This window comes from Trichomycterus rosablanca, chromosome 14 (assembly GCF_030014385.1).
Source record: "Trichomycterus rosablanca isolate fTriRos1 chromosome 14, fTriRos1.hap1, whole genome shotgun sequence".
Taxonomy (NCBI): Eukaryota; Metazoa; Chordata; class Actinopteri; order Siluriformes; family Trichomycteridae; genus Trichomycterus; species Trichomycterus rosablanca.
Window position 1 is genome coordinate 24,079,674 of NC_086001.1, and position 15,278 is coordinate 24,094,951.

General features: G+C 41.7%; 1 long non-coding RNA gene across 1 annotated transcript; it reads left to right on the top strand.

Annotated features, from left to right (window-relative positions):
- The first annotated feature begins 10,534 nt into the window (after nt 1-10,534).
- Nucleotides 10,535-12,891, top strand: LOC134327152 (uncharacterized). Its single transcript, XR_010014687.1, has 4 exons — nt 10,535-10,621; nt 11,718-11,801; nt 12,381-12,619; nt 12,840-12,891. It is a non-coding gene; the product is annotated as an uncharacterized LOC134327152 (long non-coding RNA).
- The last annotated feature ends 2,387 nt before the right edge of the window (nt 12,892-15,278 follow it).

A 15,278-nucleotide genomic window follows, 5' to 3' on the forward strand; every position in this document is an offset into this window, starting at 1 on the left:
TTCACCTCTAGTATCATGACCATAGTTTAGGTCTAATGGTAGTACTGTTGATACAAATTGATACATTTAACAATGTTGTTTATGATGTAGGTTGAAAATAATGGCCATATATATACAAATGCTGGGACTCCTGAGGTAAATATATAGTATTTGTTTTGTAGAACTTTGACTATTGCTAAAAATAAACATTTTCTTTATTATATTAACATATAATCCTTTGGCTCAGGTGTTCTACAGAACTGTTCGTTCAGGTCAGGATGTGACGGTTTCTCAGAACAGGTACTAATATTTTCAGTCTAAATTGTTCTTTATTTTTCTTCTATAGACCTATTCTTAGTCACTGTTCGATACATTAGTTCAGAGTCAGTAGCTTTGTCATGTTATTTTAGCCTACATAGATGTAAGTGGGCATGTGTAATTGTTTTTTGTTTGTTTGTTTGTTTGTTTGTTTGTTTGTTTTTGTTTTTTAGGGTCCCTCCCAAACAGAACTGAACAGGCCCTGCTTTCTGAAAATACTGTACACTGGATGACATGCTGGTGCATTGTCCCATGACAAGTTCTCCTGTAAGAGTGCCACACATAAGAGTAATTAGTCACTTAGACACACTTACATTTATACCAAGGTTTAATTACTTTGTCAGTAAGATGCATCAGTCTGTCTTGGGTTTGTAACACAGACCCATAATTTTTTATTTTAACATTTTTCAAGCAGTTACAAGGAAGTGTGTAAGCAGCAGTAGGAGGAGTGTCCCGTAGCCACTTTACAGCAATCAGGTTCTCAAACATTTATTAATCTGCTACCATTTTACTTACTTTAGTTTGAATTAGAGAATACCTGTAAATGTTATTTATTATCAGCCGCTGCAATTAATGCACTTTTTCATACGTCATTGAATTTTGTCGTTATAGTGTTGTGTGTTAAGTATTCTACCACACGTACACTATATTGCCAGAAGTATTCGCCCACCCATCCAGATCATTGAATTCAGGTGTTCCAATCACTTCCATAGTCCCGTGGTACTGTGATAGGATGCCACCTGTGCAGCAAGTCCAGTTGTGAAATTTCCTCGCAACTAAATAATCAATAAAGAGTCAATTGCTAAAGACCTCCAAACTTCATGTGGGCTTCAGATTAGCTCAAGAACAGTGTGTAGAGCTTCATGGAATGGGTTTCCATGACTGAGCAGCTGCATCCAAGCCTTACATCACCAAGCGCAATGCAAAGCATTGTATGCAGTGGTGTAAAACACGCTGCCACTGGACTCTAGAGCAGTGGAGACGTGTTCTCTGGAGTGACGACTCACGCTTCTCTCTCTGGCAATCCGATGGACAAGCCTGGGTTTGGCGGTTGGCAGGAGAATGGTACTTGTCTGACTGCATTGTGCCAAGTGTAAAGTTTGGTGGATTATGGTGTGGGTTCGTTTTTCAGGAGTTGGGCTTGGCCCCTTAGTTTCAATGAAAGGAACTCTTTCAAGCTCCCAACTTTGCAGGAACAGTTTGGGGATGGCTCCCTCCTGTTCCAACATGACTGTGCACCAGTGCACAAAGCAAGGTCCATAAAGACATGGATGAGCCAGTTTGGTGTGGAAGAACCTACAAAGAGCCCTGGCCTCAACCCGATAGAACACCTTTGGGATGAATTAGAGTGAATACTTTTGGCCATATAATGTAATTAGGATAATTTTGATACACTATATTGCCAAAAGTATTTGCTCGTCTGCCTTCTCACACATATGAACTTGAGTGACTCCCATTCTTAATCCATAGGGTTTAATATGACGTCGCCACCCTTTGCAGCTAAAACAGCTTCAACTCTTCTGGAAAGGCTTTTCACAAGGTTTAGGAGTGTGTTTATGGGAATTTTTGACCATTCTTCCAGAAGCACATTTGTGAGGTCAGACACTGATGTTGGACGAGAAGGCCCGGCTCACAGTCTCTGCTCTAATTCATCCCAAAGGTGTTCTATCAGGTTGAGTTCAGGACTCTGTGCAGGCCAGTCAAGTTCTTCCACACCAAACTCGCTCATCCACGTCTTTATGGAGCTTGCTTTGTGCACTGGTGCGCAGTCATGTTGGAACAGGTAATGGCCATCCCCAAACTGTTCCTGCAATATTTGGAGCATGAATTTGGCCAAAATCTCTTGGTATGCTGAAGCATTAAGAGTTCCTTTCACTGGAACTAAGGGGTCGAGCCCAACTCCTGAAAAACAACCCCACACCATACAGTGTATCACAAAAGTGAGTACACCCCTCACATTTCTGCAAATATTTCATTATATCTTTTCATGGGACAACACTATAGACATGAAACTTGGATATAACTTAGAGTAGTCAGTGTACAGCTTGTATAGCAGTGTAGATTTACTGTCTTCTGAAAATAACTCAACACACAGCCATTAATGTCTAAATAGCTGCAACATAAGTGAGTACACCCCACAGTGAACATGTCCAAATTGTGCCCAAATGTGTCGTTGTCCCTCCCTGGTGTCATGTGTCAAGGTCCCAGGTGTAAATGGGGAGCAGGGCTGTTAAATTTGGTGTTTTGGGTACAATTCTCTCATACTGGCCACTGGATATTCAACATGGCACCTCATGGCAAAGAACTCTCTGAGGATGTGAGAAATAGAATTGTTGCTCTCCACAAAGATGGCCTGGGCTATAAGAAGATTGCTAACACCCTGAAACTGAGCTACAGCATGGTGGCCAAGGTCATACAGCGGTTTTCCAGGACAGGTTCCACTCGGAACAGGCTTCGCCTGGGTGGACCAAAGAGGTTGAGTCCACGTGTTCGGCGTCATATCCAGAGGTTGGCTTTAAAAAATAGACACATGAGTGCTGCCAGCATTGCTGCAGAGGTTGAAGATGTGGGAGGTCAGCCTGTCAGTGCTCAGACCATACACCGCACACTGCATCAACTCAGTCTGCATGGTCGTCATCCCAGAAGGAAGCTGACGCACAAGAAAGCCCGCAAACAGTTTGCTGAAAACAAGCAGTCCAAGAACATGGATTACTGGAATGCCCTGTGGTCTGACGAGACCAAGATAAACTTGTTTGGCTCAGATGGTGTCCAGCATGTGTGGCGGCGCCCTGGTGAGAAGTACCAAGACAACTGTATCTTGCCTACAGTCAAGCATGGTGGTGGTAGCATCATGGTCTTGGGCTGCATGAGTGTTGCTGGCACTGGGGAGCTGCAGTTCATTGAGGGAAACATGAATTCCAACATGTACTTGTTAGGCTCTGTGGCGTCAGGGGAATGTGCCATCTCTCCCTGATGCCACAGGCCTTACAGAGCAGTAAACGAGCTGGCTTGATCTACCGGGCCAGCTCGTTAGGTGCGAACGCGCTGCAGCTGTGCCTCCCCTTATTTAAGGGCAAGGCACAAAGCTCCAGGGGTCGCACCTTCTGCGTTTGTTGGCCATTTTCCCTTTTCTTTCTTTTAGTTTGTTTGGCACTGCGGTGTCCTTTTATGTTTGTTTATTTTTTGGGAACTCTAGGTTGTGCCGTCGCACTGTGCTGCCGCTGCCGTGCCGCCGTCGCCGGGCCACCGCCATTGGGCCGCCGCTCAGGCCACCGCCACCGAGCCGCCGCCGCCGCCGTGGCGTTGCCATAGTGCCGCCGCCGTCGAGCCGCCGCGGCCGTGCTGCCGTCGCCGAGCCGCCGCCATTAGGTCGCCGTCAGGCCACCGCCGCCGAGCCGCCGCCGCCGTGCCACCGCCACCGTGAGTGCTGTTATTGCGCCCAGAGGAACGCGACCTCTTCCCAGCGCAAAGCGCTGGTGACAGCGTCGCGTTCCGCTTTCTGGAGCGCTGTTACAACGGCCACTTCCCAGCCAACCTGGCTGGTGACAGCGCCGTTGTGTTTATTGCATAATGACGCGGTTTCGTTCCAGCAATCCTTGCTGCCGACCGTGACACCCGGGCTTTTAAAAGCCCGTGTTTTTTTCCCCCCTCTCCGGCCAACAGCGCGAGGTTTACCACCTCGCGAACCCGGTCGCTTCACCTCTTTAGTGCTGGGAGCGGTTTTGCTTTCAGCGCTGCTGTGGCAGGCCGCGTAAGCTCCCAGCCAGGAGGTGAGCGACCAGGGTTCGCGCCTCGCGCTTCCCCTTTTTGTTATTTGTATTTTTCTGTTTATTTTCAGCCCCGACGTCCGGCTGCCTTCGGGATTCCCTGAAGTGTTTTTTGTTCTTGTTATTTCTTTATTTTATTGTATATTATCTTTATTATTTGCAAAATAAAACCCTTTAATTTAAAAAACTCTCTGCATTCTTGGGTCCTTCCTCCCACCTCATAACAGTACTGTGACATTCTGAAACAGAGCATGATCCCCTCCCTTCGAAAACTTGGCCTCATGGCAATTTTCCAACAGGATAACGACCCCAAACACAACCTCCAAGATGACAACTGCCTTGCTGAGGAAGCTGAAGGTAAAGGTGATGGACTAAACCCAATTGAGCACCTGTGGCTCATCCTCAAGTGGAAGGTGGAGGAGTTCAAGGTGTCTAACATCCACCAGCTCCGTGATGTCATCCTGGAGGAGTGGAAGAGGATTCCAGTAGCAACCTGTGCAGCTCTGGTGAATTCCATGCCCAGGAGGGTTAAGGCAGTGCTGGATAATAATGGTGGTCACACAAAATATTGACACTTTGGGCACAGTTTGGACATGTTCACTGTGGGGTGTACTCACTTATGTTGCCAGCCATTTAGACATTAATGGCTGTGTGTTGAGTTATTTTCAGAAGACAGTAAATCTACACTGCTATACAAGCTGTACACTGACTACTCTAAGTTATATCCAAGGTTTATTTCTATAGTGTTGTCGCATGAAAAGATATAATAAAATATTTGCAGAAATGTGAGGGGTGTACTCACTTTTGTGATACACTGTAATCCTGCCTCCAACAAACTTTACACTCGGCACAATGCAGTCAGACAAGTACCGTTCTCCTGCAACCGCCAAGCTCAGACTCGTCCATCGGATTGCCAGACGGAGAAGCGTGATTCTTCACTCCAGAGAACACGTCTCCATTGATCTAGAGTCCAAATTGAAGCCGTTTTTGGCGATCACTTAAACGTTTGGTGAAATCAAATAGTAGAAAAACTACAGTAGAACTCAGGGAGATGTATAATAGTGACAGTAAGAGCATTTCTACACGCACAGTGCGAAGGGAACTCAAGAGATTGGGACTAAACAGCTGTGTAGCCTAGGCTAACCGCTGATTACTATCATTCAAGATTTTTTTCCAACCACATTTCTTCCTCGAAGATGATGTTTCCCCACTATCCTTCCACTTTTTAATAATGCGTTGGACAGTTCTTAACCTGATTTTAGTAGTTTCAGCTTCTCCTTAGATGTTTTCTCAGCTTGGTGCATGCCAATAATTTGACCCTTCTGAAACAGATTAACATCTTTTCCACGACCACAGGATGTGTCTTTCGACATGGTTGTTTAACAAATGAGAAGCTACTCACTGCATCAGTTAGGGTTAAATAACTTGTTGCCAGCTGAAACATAATCACCCATGCAGTAATTATCCAGTGGGAGGCTCTTACCTACTTGCTTAGTTAAATCCAAGTGGTGACCTTTTTTGGCCATGCAGTGTATATCCCTGTATAAATACAAAAGTGGTCATGCACTGAACAGTGTGAAAAAAATTTAGTCCAGCTTATTCTTCATTTGGGGTATATGTCTTTCTGGAACACCTTTTTTGGCACACCATTTTGCAAATGTATGTAGAGGCAAACATTAATTTTTGTGTTATTTGTTTATTTTTTGTAATAGTGACATATTACCTGACAGTGAAACTGATGAGGAACCTGATGGGGATGAGATGTTGGCCTCTCCGATACATCCTTATAGTCCATCTGACGTGAGTGAAACCATGTGCTATATACTCAATATATGATTGCATTATAGTGTAAAATGTGAGAAAACTGAAACCAAAAGTAACATTGTAATCAGCATTTCTATGGCTTTTTTTTGTTTAAAGGAAACTGAATCCCCTGCAGATATCATTAGAGACTTCAAGAGGGAAAACATCATTCCACTTTGACGATAGTGGCGAGAAGGAGCCGAATTCTACACAGCGCCATCGCAGCTCTAAACAAGGGTTATTTTTACTGGTACAAACATCCACAGATAGAATTTGTGGGTGAGATGGCTGATGATTACGGCGGGCCTGCAAGAGAATTCTTCAGGTTTGAGTTACATTGTGTATTTATAAAGATATTGATAAGCTCCCCATTGTCACCCTGCATGTTTAAGGTGGTAGTAACTTCAGGCTTTCGATTGTGCTGTTGCTTGGGCTATAAATACCTGTAGGGTGTATGCTAGGATTCATAGATTGAGAAGAAGTGATACAGTGCACCTTGCATTTCGTTCAATGTGTGGAAAATGGCTCAAAAAGCATATGTTAATGGTAGGCAAAAAGGACAGCCTCTGGTCATATGGGTATACCAGCAGTGGCAAAAATCCTGGTCTACTGTTAATTCCTGACAAAACTGTGGCCAAAGATGGACCAACAGACAGGAACCACAGGCATGTTTCATGGCTTGTGAATAAAAATCACTTCGCTTCCAAGCAGGATTTCTTCTAGAAGTCAACACAGGTTCTCTTCACAACCAGTTTCTGAAAGAACACTCTGTAGGGAACTGCATAGCATGAACATATGGAGCAGAGTTGCACGTAAGAAGCCAACACCGCCTTCAGGTCTGGAGACAGAGACTTATACAGCACGGCTAGATCCAACCTGAAGAGAGGCATCAAGGAGGCTAAGACTGCCTACAAGAGGAAGATTGAGGACCACTTTGTCAACAACGACCCACGACAGGTATGGCAGGGCATCCAGCACATAACCAATCACAAGACCAGGAACTGTACGATGGTTCAAGGTGACGCCTCACTAGCAGAGGAGCTTAACTGTTTCTTTGTTTGCTACAAGGTAAAAGCAGCAGAGACAGACACAAGACCTCCACCAGTCTCCAACAACAACATCCTCACGGTGCAAGAACATGAGGTGAGACGTGTGCTGAGAGCAGTGAACCCCAGGAAAGCTGCTGGTCCTGACAGTGTGACAGGAAAGGTGCTGAAGGTATGTGCAGACCAGCTCTCTGTGGTCTTCACCAAAATCTTTAACCTGTCCCTATCCCAATCCATCATACCAAGTTGTCTGAAGTCTGCCACCATCGTACCACTGCCCAAAAGGACAAACATCAGCGACCATAATGACTATCGCCCGGTCGCACTCACTCCAGTCATAATGAAGTGCTTTGAGAAACTGGTTCTACATCACATCAGAGCCAGTCTCCCACCTGCCTTTGATCCACACCAGTTTGCCTACAAAGCTAATAGATCCACCGAAGATGCCATCACCACTGCTCTTCACACAGCACTCACTCACCTGGAACACCAGGGGAGCTATGTGAGGATGCTCTTCATAGACTTTAGTTCTGCTTTCCAAGTCATACCGAGCAGACTGGTGATTAAACTCGCAGATCTTGGACTTTCTCAACCCACCTGCCTCTGGATTAAGGACTTTCTGACAAACCGCACCCATTCTGTTAGATTAGACCACCTTCATTCCTCCAGCATCACACTTAGCACTGGTGCTCCTCAGGGATGCGTGCTAAGCCCACTTCTCTATGCTCTGTACACTTACGACTGTGCCCCCACCCACTCCAGCAACACAATCATCAAGTTTGCGGATGACACAACTGTAGTTGGACTTATCTTGGGAGGAGACGAAACCGCATACAGGGGTGAAGTTCAAGGACTTCAAGGAGTGGTGTTTACAGAACAATCTCACCCTGAACTCATCAAAAACAAAAGAACTAATAATTGACTTTAGGAAAAAGCATGCAGACCCTGCACCTCTAATCATCAATGGAGACTGCGTGGAAATTGTCCCTTCCTTCAGATTTCTGGGCACATACATCTCCTGGACCACCAACACCATGGCAGTAGTGAAGAAGGCACAGCAGAGACTTTACTTCCTGAGAATTCTCAGGAAAACCAACCTTCAGGAGAAACTGCTGGTGTCCTACTACCGCTCCGCCATTGAGAGTGTGCTGACATACTGCATCTCAACATGGTACAGTAGCTGCTCAGCGGCAGATAAGAGATCTCTTCAGAGGGTCATCAACACAGCCCAGAAGATCATCGGCTGCCCACTGCCCAGCCTGGAGGACCTTTTCAGCTCTCACTGCCTCAGCAGAGCAACCAGCATACTGAGAGATCCATCTCACCCTGGACATCATCTGTTCGACCTGCTGCCCTCTGGAAAACGCTTCAGGTCCATCACAGCCCGGACAAACAGACTAGAAAACAGTTTTTACCCCAGGGCCATACGGGAACTGAACACTCCCAAACCACACACTAACAACTGACTCTTATAAAATCACTGCACAAGTAAACTGAACAACAACATTAAACACTGGACTCATTCTACTCTGACCGTATTTATATTTATATTTATTATGACTGCACTACTGTTTTTTTTTTAGCTAAATATATATTCTGTGCAATATCTTCTTAAGCTACTCAGGGCATGTGCAATACCCCACTGCTTCCTCACTGCTGTCTTTTAATAATTAGAGTTTAGTCTTTATTCTTTATATTTAAGATTTTTAGGCATACATACCTGTGTGTGTATTGCGTATATGTATATAATTTTTGCTTCTATTTTTACTTATTGTATGTGTAAGCACCGTTGGATTGCTACTCAATTTCGTTGTACACTGTGCAATGACAATAAAGGCATCTTATTTTATCAGTGGAGGAAGAGACACGAAAATTGGGCTATTGATTTCAAATGTGTTGTCTGGTCAAATAAGGCACATTTCTATCTGTATGTAAATGATGCTAGGCGTTGTGTTCATCATAGACCTCAGGAAGCCTTCAATGAGGACTGTGTGCAAGGTGTGATTCAAGCTGGAAGAGGCTCTGTGATGTTTTGGGGGTGTTTTTATTACGTGGAAATGGGCCATTTGGTTGAGGTGATGGTAAATTTTAACCACAATGTCCACATGGAGCTGTTGGACAACCAGGTTTTGCCTCTTGCTAATCTTCTTTCAAGACGACAATTTTCATGTTCACATGACTGCAAATAAGATCAACTGATAATAAACATTCAGGTGCATTTACACTTCTGGACTGACCTGCAAAATCTTTTGGAAATCTCTGGGAATACCTGGAACAACAAGTAAGACACCAGGAAAGACATCCATGAAATTTGACTGAACAGCACAGTTTGTCGATGCTAGAGTGGCTGAACATTGATATTGCCTAAATCCAGAAACTTGTCTAGTCCATGCAAAATCAAAAGTATGTTTTAGTTACAGGTGACAATTTTTTGTTCGGTAAGCTAATAATTTAATTAACAAATGTTATTTTTATTTGAGTAGAACTGTAATGATGTAGTATTTTTGTGAGTATTCAACATTGTAATATTCAGTGCTGAACAAGTCAGTGAACACCATTCATTTATTCACTTGACAAATTGGCAATTAGGCAAAGGGAATACATTTTTTTCAGGAGATATTTCTCAGGTTCTATATAAGGAAAAATACATTAAAATAGAGAAAATTGGACTACCCTGTGACTCACAACAACCACCAAAACTATGCCTATCATATTGAGATGCATTTAAAGCTTTCATTTATCAGAGAGAAAGGAAAATCAAGCTTCACTTATGCTTCAAAACTGAAAAAAAAAAATCCACAAGTGAGAAAACAACTCTGTTCTATGGGTCTGAAAGGATGTGTAGCTGTCAAGAAGCCCTTAGTGAAGAATGGAAGTAGACATAAGAAACAAAGATGATGTTGGTAATCTCCCAGAGTCCAGATGAGATTTTATTTAACATTTAGCTGTTATGACTCTTTCTGATAATTTATTTTTTCAGCATCAGGAAAAGAAAACATAATAACTTGTACTTCTAATGGCTGTTTGGATTGAATTGTGTATTCAATTAAACCAGAGGGTAGTATTTGTCTTTTGCACAGATTAATGCACTTTACATGCAAACATGGCTCAAGAATAGCTAGATCCATATTTTACCAAATAATGTGGGAGACATCTGTCATAAATCAATGTATTATCTGGACTGAATTGACTCAAACCTTGTGGTACTGCTCTTTACTTTTGTTATACATCTCACCATGTCTAAATGGATGCTCATGTCTAGACAAAGCTTTTCAAATAAATGATTTCAATCTGCTGTATGGGGCCAGTGTTAATGGCACTTAGACAGACAGAATATGCCTTGCCATTCCACTTGCTGTTTGACACAAGATGACCCAGTTGCATGAGTCCGTTGTATACAATATTAACAATGTTCCTCTTGTTTCTGTGGTAGGCTTTAAATGAAGGATGTGCAGTCTTCTTTGGGCATTTTCGAGGGACAGCCAGGAAACCTTTTTTTTTTCTTATGATCAGGGAGCCCTAGACAAGGCAAAGTATTACACTGGAGGAAAGCTGATTGCCTGGTCTCTGCTGCATGGTGGACCAGGCTTTAAGGCACTACATGCCAGCACTTCAGTTAATCAGTTAATGTGTGGTCAGGCTCCAGATCTAGAACGTTTTGATATTGCCCTCTTACCAGACAAGTGTGTGCAGGAGAGGCTTCAGCAGGTATTTTGACAATGATATTTTCTGCTTTACTGTAGTTAACATTATGCAGAAAAGAACAGTGAGCAAAAAAAAACTTCTATATTGTTGTATTTTATATTTTGTAAGTTTAGATTTCTAATATTTTGATAACATATAGCCCCAGTTCCAAAAATTTGGGATGCCGATTAAAATGTATATAAATGTAAATAAAAACATAATGCAATGATTGCATTGATGCAATGGCGCAAATCTCATAGACCCATATTTTATTCACAACAGAACACATATCAGATGTTCAATGTGAGACATTTTACCATTTCCTGAAAATAAAAACAGAAAAATGTTCCTTAACGTAAAATTGTGATCACTTTGGATATCCTACCATCTACAGTACATAATATCATCAAAGGATTCAGAGAATCTGAGGAAATCTTTGTGCAAAAGACAAGGCAGACAGTTAATACTGGATGCTTGTGATCTTCAGGCCCTCAGACAGCACTGCATTAAAATAGGCATGATTCTGTACTGGAAATCACTGCATGGGCTCAAACATTTCCAAAAATCACTGTCTATGAACACAGTTTGCCATGCAGTCCACAAATGCAAGTTAAAGCTGTTAATTACCAAGCACAATTAACATAAGGAAAAACAGCAAAATAATCAATAAGAAAGTAATAAACTCCTTCCAGATACTTGCACAGTAACCAGTCCATCAAAGAAGATCCAGGACTTTTGAGCAGCTACATCAGACAAGAATGGGACAACATTCCTCTCCCAAAATCCAGCGACTGGTCTCCTCACTTCCCAGACGTTAACAGACTATTGTTAAAAGAAGAGGGGATGCCACACAATGGTAGATGTGGTTCTAGGATATTAATTTTATGAAATGGTAAAATGTCAAACTTTAAACATCTGCAGTGTGTTTTATGTTCTATTGTAAATAAAGTATGGGTCTATGAGATTTGCAGATCTTTGCATTCTGTTTTATTGACATTTATTTACATATAACACAGCGTCCCAGCTTTTTAGAATTGGGGTTGTGAAACACTGTAATATTTCACATAATCTAAATGTGTATTATTTGTTCCTGTTTGTTGTCTTCTGTTGTCTTCTTAAGATTAAAGATTGCAAAACTGAGGAGTCATGGAAAAATCTGCAGGACAGTCTGGGGGACTGGATTGCCGATTGTGGTGTGCCAGGGGTATATGAAGCCAAAGTCTACAACATTCCACAGATACTTTCACAAATTGTAAAGCATTTCATCTTTCACAGGTATTATTCCCATTGCTGTTAGTGTTTTACTTGCTTTGCGTTGCACAGCAACCCGTCCATAGTATAGTTTTGGAGTAATGAGTTTTTGTTTGGCAGTAGGGAGGGAACTCTGCTCCATAGAGTTCAATGTTAAATCTGATTCTCTGAGCTGTTACTTTTCCAAAATGTTGACGTGTTTTTAAACAGTGACAGGTTAAGCAATTTTCCAACAATCTGATACAGTTCTTGCACCAAGTCGATTGGCAAAGCCTCTACTCTTGAATAAAATAAAGGCATTATTTAGGCACTATTGTAAGTTTTTATTATTTGTTTTTAGTAACAACCTTCAGACCTTCAAATCAACATTCACCATGACACTCTCTCTCTCTCTCTCTCTCTCTCTCTCTCTATCTCTCTCTCATATTTGCAATGACCACAACTTCGAACTGCACTCTCTACTTGTCAAAGTATACTGTTTATTTTATTAATGTAGTACAAATGTTTTATAATTTGCTTATGTGTATTTCAGAACTGCAAACATGGTGGAGCAGTTTAAACAGGGCATCAACTCCTGTGGCAAATTTTGGGAGACTGTGGAGAGGCACTGGAAATCATTTCAGTGCCTCTTTACACATACAGAAGGACCAATGACGAGAGCTGGTTTTCGGTGCCTTTTTGACATCATTTGGAGTGATGAGGGGTCGAACAAGAAGGTAGCTGAAGAGGACACCATGTTTGCTTGGGAATGTCTTCTCAACAGTGTGCAGGGTAGGATCCACCCTGCTGTCATTATGAAGTTGATAATTTTGTTCCATACATTGTCTTATTATTGGATTGTGGTATCAACACATTATTGTTTATCTTAAGTGTAATTTTTTATTATCTTTATTATTCCTATAATGAAACAGTATTTAACAACTATGCAATTTTTCAGCCACAGTATTAAAACATAGTTTTCTATTTTGTGTGTGAATTGTCTTTTTAACAGAAAAAGAAACTCCTTTCACCTTTGAGGACTTACTGGTGTTTGTCACAGGAGCAGATGCAGTACCACCACTTGGTTTTCCCCAACAACTCCAAATTGAGTTTTATGACCAAGACATAAGGGGCAATCGGTTTCCTTATGCCTCAACATGCTCTGTGACACTGTTACTTCCTCGTGGTGTACAAAATGAAGAGGAGTTACTTGATCTGATGACTGATGCTGTGTTTGGGTCTGTAGGATTCAGAAAAGTTTAAGCTTAAAGAGTCTATACATATTTTTATATGTTCACACAAACTTGTATTTAAGTTTTTGTCAATAGGTTCAGTATTAATTCTGTTCTATGTATTGCAATGCAGACTAGAAAGGGAACGTTGTACTTAGAGCTGAACCAATGTTTTAATGACTAAGTTCAAGATTTAAAAAAATAGAAAATGTTACGTTTTAGACATTAAAAGTGCTTAATGTGTGTTGAAAATGAAACTCTGTTTCTGTTCAGGAATTACAGTTTTACATGTGCATGTTACATGAACAAAAGTTTAATAAATCTTTGTTGTAATTAGCATGGCGTCTTTATGTAGTATATTCTTAAAGAAAATTTCAAAATTGTCAGTCTATTTATTGTTTGCATCCTAACAAGGGGACTACGCATTGATGCTGTATATACTGTTCATTCTTTTTAAGCTTAATTGTCAGAAAGCATTATGATGCTGAAAGCATGGTGGTAATCTCTCTACAGCAAGTTACATATTTGTCTTTCAAATCTGTAATTCTTGTGAGGACATCTTGAAGCATCTATTGTTGCTCTTGGTAAAGATTGATGTTTGGTCGCCTTACAACTACTGCCTGGGCAAAGACCTCTTCAGCCTCTAACTGCTCTAGCTGCACACCATGTCTTGCCAAAAGTGCTTCCAAATTGTCTTCACCATATGGGTTGTCACCAAAGACATTATTGATTGCAGTGCTGTCTACTTGCTGGTTGCGAATCATGCCCTCCATCCACATTTGGTTAGGGGTGTGATAATTTTCACTCCGCATGCCGTGGTTGTTCCATGCATTTCTGAAGGTGCTCAGTCTTTCTTTAATTTCTGGCAGGTACACTATTTGGAGAGAGTATTTATGGATTTCGTTGTCTGGTTCCAGAAGGGCTTCATCCTCATAAGAGTAAAACAAGTTGTAATAGTAATGGATTACATGTGTAAATACATCCCTCCATAGGCGTTCAATTCACTGATTGTGGACTGATAGACCAGTAATGTGGCTGCCTCGTCCATCACCATTCACCAAGTTCATTAACAGTGCTACTAATGTATTTTCACCTCCATGGTCCGATCTAACTCTAGATGGAAGTCCATACTGACAGGTTGCCCGAACAAAGTGAGTCAGAACTGTCTGGGCAGTGTTGTCTGTACTGGCACTAAGGTAGGTGATGACCCGTGAATAACCATCTATTCCACCGTGTGTGACAATACCCCAGCTGTGTAAATAGATGGAAATATTTTAAAACTAAGGTTTCAAGTTTCACATGAATATCTGTACAAATTGCACAAAATAATTGTATTACACATAATTATACCGTATAAGGCGCATGTGTCCATCAATGTGCCATAAGCTGTTGGGAAATGGTACGTGGTAAGTGCGTCTTGCAATAACATTGCTCCACCTTTGCACAGCTGCTGCTGGGTCGATTCTGTTCAGTGTGTCACGCACTCGATGTCGAGGTACATACATACCCACAGCAGAAAGATAACCCCTCATCATCTACCAAGAGAGTTGTCAACATTACATACATTTTAATTAGACTACGACTTTTCATTATAAGTTAACAGATTTGGATAGCTAAAATGCAATAATGTACTGCCTAGCTCACAACCTGATCTGGGATGTTGCTGATGGAGCACTCTTACATGCTGTTCAAGATCATTGTCACTGATGGGAGCATATCTTTGTCTAGTAGAAATGCCCAGAGATCGTAGTTTTCGGTAAATGAAAGATGATGAGCAGCCAAGCAGCCGTGCCATGGCCTTTGCCTTAAATCCCTGTGTTAATAAGAGTTCCAGCTGTTCTCTTGACACCTCGATTCTGGGTCTACCCCGCGAGCCTAAAATATCCAATACAATGAACAAATTCAATGCAAATAAAAGTTGCAATGTTGTGTATTGCTACAAAAAACATTAATTGGTAAGATGATTGGGTTTAAAAAGAGCATCCCAGATAGCTTTGAGTCATTCATAATTGGGGAGGGGTTCACTACTGTGAAAGACTGCATGGGCAAATAGTGCAACAACTCAAGAATAACGTTTCTCAAAGTAAAATAGTGAAGAACTCGTGGATTACATCATCTACAGTACATATCATTATCAGATTTCAAAAAAATCGCTATATGTAACACACAGTATTGTCTGGCTTTGATCTTTGAGTCCTCAGTCAACACTGCATTACAAA